This window comes from Odontesthes bonariensis, chromosome 23 (assembly GCF_027942865.1).
Source record: "Odontesthes bonariensis isolate fOdoBon6 chromosome 23, fOdoBon6.hap1, whole genome shotgun sequence".
Taxonomy (NCBI): Eukaryota; Metazoa; Chordata; class Actinopteri; order Atheriniformes; family Atherinopsidae; genus Odontesthes; species Odontesthes bonariensis.
In genome coordinates this window covers 9,528,882-9,536,715 of record NC_134528.1, presented here as the reverse complement: position 1 = coordinate 9,536,715, position 7,834 = coordinate 9,528,882, and positions in this window count along the sequence as shown.

Here is a 7,834-nt window from a genome sequence, read left to right as displayed (position 1 = left end):
CACACTTGCACCCCACTCCATAACCCACTCAGGCCCTGATGGGTAATGGCACATCAAAAATGGATTCTTCTACACCTTATTTTGAACAAAACCCTGCACTAAAATCTGTCTGGACTGATAGTCAGCCCACCCTGGCTTCCTCCCCTCCCCGGTGTCTTTATTTATTTCCCCCCAACATGCCAACACGATGTTTTGTGGCATGTATAGTAACACTGTTTTTTTTTTTTTACCTGTGAGATTAATGCAGTAAAACAGACTCTCTTTGCTTTTAGATGGAAAAGCATCTTCGAACTAACACCTCATTGCTCCACGTCAGTCTGGCGGTTTACTCTCTATTTTTTTGTTTTGTTTTTAAACTAAACCGACCTCTCCTCCGTCACTCAGCCAGAAGTGACACCGAACATGTCAACAGCTCCAGGTGAACGTCCCTCTTTAAAACTACTGAACTGAACTGAAAACAGCAGGAAGAACTGCCTTTTTGTAAACTACTGAGCTGATCAAATGTTGCTCCTCTCTGCCGACCGACTCCAAGCCTGGAAGATATATGCTTCAGTGTGATTTTTATAGCCCTGCATTTCTGAATTATTACCGCAGGGCTGGGACTGGAGGTATGCAGGAGGGGGCACGCTCATTCCACGAGCTAACAACCCGACACATGTACATGTATGCACTATTCAGTCGACTCCAGGTGGTGAGAATCTCAGCATTGAAAACTCTTCAGACTTCTTATGAATGGCGGGTTTGCTACCTTTTTTATATCCGATCAACCTGTACAAAAAAAAAAGGAAAAAGAAAATGTGATGCAACAGTTCCAGCTGTTTCATTCATGGAGCATTCTTGAGCCAAGCTTTAGCATGTTTAATGTTGATCCCGATCCACACCTTCATCAGGTTCATCTCAAAGACTTGTGTCTAAAAATAAATCTTTTAATTCTGTGTGGAAAAAAAAAAAAATAGGGAAAAGGAAAAAAAAAGGGACGTGTGATGACATGTGGAGACCACAGCGTAGAGTAGGTTCTGATTGGCTGACACATCCCACCATCATTCCTTCATGTTTTTCCTCAGCTGAAGTATTTAAGAATCCTGATTTATGAACTTGTATTCTTGTCAGTAAATCCCCCCTAAAGAACACGTCTCTGCTGTGCTGGGAAAGTGGGCGAATAAGCTGCAATGATGCTGAAAGGGGATAAAAATGAAGAGTTCACGTCGTTTTCTCAAAGTCTGATGATGAGATCTTCAAGCTGAGGATTTTTTTGGGGGGAGTTTTATGTGTAAAACAATGTTCCACGATGAGCAGAAAAGGGACGGACGGCTCACCGGCTCCTCACAGCCGTGGAACAAACTGCAAGAGGTTTCCACACAACATGTTCTGACAGTCCCACCTGCTTCCTATCAATTATATCCACCAACAAAAACACGAGTTACCCTGTAGTGTAGAGGCTGTCCTCTCTTTGTGACATAGCTTAGCATTTGCATCATCTTTTACTCACCCCCCCCCCCTCCCTCTTCAAAAAACCCACTCATTTTCCCGCTATATCCAAAGTTTTGTACAAATGTTTTAAAGTGAATAATTCCCTTTTTATTTTATAATCGTAAATGTTATGTTTTTATAAATATTATTTATTATACGATGTATATATCTGTATGACAACTAAGATTATATATTTGAAGAGCAAAACCTGTGTCTCGTTTTCTTGCTGATTCACACGAGGTGCACCCACACATCCTCCAGATTCATCGTGGATAAAGAGAACATTTGATGTTTTTCTACTACTTTGACATACTTTAATTAGGGCTGGGCAACGATTACAATTTTTAATCTTATTAATCTCATGATTTCCCTGATTAATCACGATTAATCGCATTTGTACGCAAAATCCAAAAATGAATCCAAAAGTAGTGTATAGCTTTTAGCATTTAGTTTTATTTTAAATGTGCTGCCATATGAATGAAAGTGCCATAACATTTGTTGTGCAAACACACTTTTAACATCATCATTTTTATGTAGTAGATGTATGTATGTACAGCTATGACTTTGGTTCTGTCGACTCCGCCGTCTGGAAGAACTTTAAAATGAAAATGGCCGAGTAAAAGTTCCGTACCCTTCTCCATGTTTGGTGGATCCGCCGATTACTTTCTTTTCCGGTTCCGCAGCAGACAGCAACAGACTTTTACAAAATAAAAGCCTGTGAGCAATAGACTTTTACAATAATAAAATAAATAATAAAACCTGCGCTAATGCGCGATAAAATATTTATCGGCGTTAAATAATGAACGAGTCAACGCCATAATAACGAGTTAACTCGCCCAGCCCTAACTTTAATACAAAGAAGCAGCTTTCTTCTCATACTGGACATTTCTGCCGCACCTCTTCGGTCTGAAATGATTTGTTAAAGGTCTCTTTAAAACACATCCTCAGTCCCAACTCGTCCCAAACTGATGCTCGGGGAAGAACCCTAACATCAGTTATTAAGGCGAAAGGAAACAGCTGGATGATGCCACACGCTGGCTGGGCCAGTGTTAAAACCTAGTATCCAAAAAAAGTTGGGAAGCTGCGTAAACTCATAAACCAACGTTTCATTCACAACAGAAAACATAATGAGCTAAAAGTGAGGCATCTAACCATCTCATGAAAAATATCAGCTCATCTTAGATTTGATGGCAGCAACACGTCTCAAAAAAGCCGGGAACGGGGCAACAAAAGGCTGGAGAACAGCTGGAATAACAAGTTGCCACTTATTAGACTAGCTGGCAACAGGTCAGTAACACAATTGTATATTAAAAAAAAGAGCACCTTAGAGAGGCAGAGACTCTCAGAAGTACAGATGGGCTGCATGAAAAGGTTCAAACAATTGCATTTAATTGAGTAATTGTGTTGTGGAGCAAATTTGACACAATGTTTCTTCACATAAAATTGTGAGGAGTTTGAATATTATAACATCTTCAGTACATAGAATCCCCAAAAGAGACTCTGGAGACGTGGCTGAAAGTCGGCACTGGGTGGCGATCTTCAGGCCTCTCAGGCAGCACTGCATTAAAAACAGGCGAGATCCGGTCATGGAAATCACTGCGTGAGCTCAGGAACACATGCGCAAAGTTAAAGCTCTACCATGCAAAGAAGAGGCGAAGCGTGAACATGATCCAGAAACACTGCCGGCGTCTCTGGATCAAAGCTTATTTAAAATGCAAAACTGAGGCAAATACTCAATATTTTTAATTCTTTTTGGAAATAATGGACGTTGCATCCTCCAGACTAAAGAGGAGGACCATCCAGCATCTATCTTTTTTCAGGGAAGTTGTTCCATATTTCGGGAAGACGGGTGTTAAACCACCTCCTGCATCTATATCCAACAGCATGGCTTCTTCGTATGTGTTGGATATAAGAGGTGAAAAGAAGAAGAAAAACCTCTCAGGAAAGGTATTTTCAGCTGAGAAATGACAAAGTCTGCCTTTAACTACATTAAAACACCATAAAACAATTTAATTCTTATTTTTATTTACAGTAAAACATTCAGCAATAACTTAAAAGAAAAGGTAGGAAACTGTGGCACTCCGGTTTCATTATTTTTTACTTATCTTTAAGGCAAAGGACTGACCGACGCGTTTCGACCTTTCACGGTCTTTGTCAGGGTGCAGTCATTCAATCACAAGACACAATATATCACAGCTGTTAATCAGTCATTGGTGGTGGGCGTGGCCCATCCACTTAACCAAAGTGAACAGGTAGTTGTGAGACTTAGTTGCACAAAGCATGAATAAAACAAGTTTACATAAAGCACCAGTCATGACTGAAAACTAATGTTCAGGTAAGTATGAGATTAATATACACAGATCATAACATTTTTTAGTTGTGGGTCCACTGAGTAACAACAAGCACTACACTTCATTGAAGGCTAATATTCACACACTGGTATAGGGCACATTCAAGGAGGTTTTTGTGTGTTTTTTTTGTTTTTTTTTGTCATAAGAATGGTAAATAGTCCACTTCATCATTAAGTCCTGGTGGTTTGGTAGCCTGTAAAGTAACAATCCAAAATGTTTCTCTTTGTAGAAGTTTTTTTACTCTGTCTCCTCCTCTTATATTAGGAGGTACACTCTCAAGAACCACTGCTCTTAGGGAAGATGGGCTTCCATGCCCTGCCTCTTCGTAATGCACAGCCATAGCATAGTTCTGGTTTATTGTGCGAATTGCAGTCTTATGTTCCCCGAGGCGGTCTTTGAATCTTCTTTTAGTTCTTCCAATGTAAAAGTGGCCACAGGGGCATTCCAGACGGTAAACTACACATTTGGTGTTGCAGTTGGCAAAGTGGTTCATTTTGTATGTTTTTTGTTTGAATATGTCTACAAAGGTGTTACTTTTGGAAATGTTCTCACAGTGGCAGCAATGTCCGCAGGGGTAGGTGCCCTTTGGTTTCTGGAGCCATGAAGTTCTTGGGGCAAGATGACTTTGGACCAGCTTGTCCTGTAAAGTAGGTGCTCTCCTGGAGGCAAAGCAGGGTAGATTAGGAAACAGTTCAAGCAGCATTGGATCTCCATGTAAAATATTCCAATTCTTTTTGATGATATTGCATATTTGGTTGTACTGTTTACTGTACTTAGTCACAAAATAGACATTTGAATTGTGCGGTGTTCTTTGTGTTTTTTGTAAGAGATGTTTTCTGTCCATAGATTTCACTCTTCTGTATGCTGTTTGCAGATTATCCTGTTTGTATCCCCTCTCCCTAAAGCGTAGGGTCATTTCCACAGCTTTTGTATCGAAATCATCTTCTTTGTCGCATATGCGGCGAAGCCGCTGAAGTTGCCCGAATGGGATGTTCTTAATAAGGTGAGGGGGATGAAAGCTCTCCGCATGTAATGTGGTGTTGCGGTCTGTATCTTTACGGAAAATGGTGGTATGCAAGTCCCCTAATGGTGATTTTGTGATTTTCAGATCTAAAAAATGTGTCTCACTCTGGCTGTATTCTAAGGATAATTCCACACTATCACTAGTGGAATTGAGGTATTGGTGCATAGCTTTAAGGCTCTGTAGGTCCCCATTATAGAAGAATACAAGATAGTCTATGTACCTTCCATACCAGATGATGTTGTTCCGGTATTGTTTGAGCACCTGTGTTTAAGACTTGGATCCTCGTAGCGCTTCCGTTTTTCCCTTTTTTCTGAACATTCAGCAATAACTGTTTGGTTTCAAATCATCCTAAAACGTGTGGATTTTTAAGTCTAAAGTGGCTCTAAAATGTTGCTCATAAGACTGGACTGAAAGAATGTAGCTTTAATTGAGCTTTGGGATCGCTAACACCCATAAAACGTGATAAAAGTTTCCTCCCAAAGAAGCATCCCTGGCATGAACTGACACGGTGAGGCGAGCTGGCAAGGAGCGAGCTGCATTACTTATCATCTTTGGACAATTAACTCTGGTATTCCATTCTAAAAAGGCCAATTTAAAAACCTCCACCACAGAGCTCCACTGTTTTCCAGAGATGATAAAAAAAAAACAAAAAAACATGACTGAGCCACACTCTTGCACAGCATATTTTCCACTATTATGACGAACACGCCCTGTTCGTTTTAATTCAATTGCACATGTGCCATCCTAATGCTGTAAATATTCACCAGAGCAGCGGATCACACATGTATTAACCTGCAGCTAACAAGGCTTCCAAGCAAATGTGCCATTTACACGGTTTACACAACGTTTTCCTGCAGAGAGCAGCGCCCAGATGTTCCAGGGGAAAATGCTTTTTCAGGAAATCTGGTGGAGATTTAAGATTTTAATCCTCAGTTTGAAGTATTTCCAAACGTACGGTTGTGTGCAAAAGTCTTGGGCCGCCTCTCATTTCCATAGAAAAAAAAGCTCAATAAGTTCAGGGACTTATTGAATCATGCAAACATAAATATGAATACAGTATATAAGGTAAAAACAATCTTAGGCAGCTTTAAAGTGAATATTTATGAGCTCCTTTCTCCTCTAACACAGCCTGAACCCTCTCAGACCAGCTTTCTGTCCTTTCTTTAAGGAGTCTTCAGGAATAGTTCTCCAGGCTTCTTGAAGGACATCCCAAAGCTCTTCTTTGGATGTGGGCTGCCTTTTGTTCCGTTCTCTGCCAACATGATCCCACACTGCTTCAGTAATGTTGAGCTCCGGGCTCTGGGGAGGATTCATCCCTCCATCAGACCTGCTGCCACTGATTTTCAGCCCACTTCTTGTGTCCTTTGGCACAGCTCAGCCTTTTCTCCCTGTTTCCCTTCCTTAAGAACGGCTTCTTCTAGATGCAGATAAAGAAATGGGAACAAATGATGTGTCTCTGTGACAGGCTGCTGGGAACAAAGTGCCTAAAGATCCAATTTAAAATGGCTTCTTTGCGAAGTTGTCTGTTATGTGTGGACACAACACTGGTTCATCCCTTGAGTTAGGAGCCTTTTTTTATGCTTGAATGAGTGAAAAAGCAGCCGATGTCCAAAGAACCCTTCAGAAAGCCTGGAGAACTATTGCTGAAGACCACGTCTAAAACTACAGAAATGAGGTGGTTAAAGACCTAAAGACTCCTGTAGGTGAGGTAAAAAACTCACTTTGATGATGCTCATCCTTTCAAGAGTTTTAGTAACACTCAAGAGAAGTGAAAAATCTAAGAATCTGCATTTATTTTGAACCATGTGGGATGCAAATTGGTGTCATTCTCACCTTAAAACAAAAGTGAAACAAATTAAAACGCTCACAGCTGATAATTCAGGTTTTTATTTCATTTCAAAGATGGGTATAAAAAGAAGAAGTAGAAGAGACTGAAAACAACAGTTTGCCTCTTTGGGTTGCGCTCATGCACGGCAGCCGGCTGCTGCAGCTACGCAGTGAACAGTCAGCTGGGAGGCAGGGATTTCTTGAAAAGCTGCACAATCATTGCTCAACACAGAGGCTGGGGAGGTTAACCACAAACGTCTGAAAAAGGTTCATGCCATTCTGAGTTACGAGGTTAATATGCCATAAGTCATAATTATGACAAACGTTTTCATGATTCTAAGAGTTAAACTTACAGGAATCTCTTCATTACCGAGGATTCTGAGGAGGTTGGACAGTAGCAGTAAGAAGTAACTGAACAGCTACATGTTTGACTTTGAATACTCACGTTTCTTTGCACAGGGTACGTCAAATGGAGCAGGAGATCCTGGGTAACTTCCCTTTTAGTCGTGCACCGATCAGCCTTAAAGGGATAGTTCGCCTCTTTTGACATGAAGCTGTATGACATCCCATATCAGCAACATCATTTATGAACATTTTCTTACTCCCTGCTGCGTCCTGTGAGCCGAGTTCCGGCCTCGTTTTGGTGCTGAAGAAGGTAGTCCGGCTAGTTGGCTGGGGTTTAAAAAATAAAGTGTTTTGCTTCTCAAAACAATATGCGTTCAAAAGAGTAATACATTTGCATCACAAAATCGTTCTCCAGGAAAAAGTCAGACCTCACAATCACTTGGCCCTATTTTCTCTCCCTTCGTATCACTGCCTGCTGTGTAGACCGAGCAGCAAACACCGTAACAGGTGCGGCTGTCGCTAGGTGGACAATGAACGATTTTGTGATGCAAATGTATTACTCTTTTGAACGCATATTGTTTTGAGAAGCAAGGCGCTTTATTTTCGGGACCCAAGCAAACTAGCCGGACTACTTTCGTCAACACCAAAACGAGGCTGGAACTCGGCTCACAGGACGCAGCAGGGGGTAAGAAAACGTTCATAAATGATGTTGCTAGTATGGGATGTCATTCAGCTTCATGTCAAAAAAGGGAAACTATCCCTTTAAATATCACAACCACTGACAGGCGAGGTTAAAAAGCAGCTTCGGCACGAATCT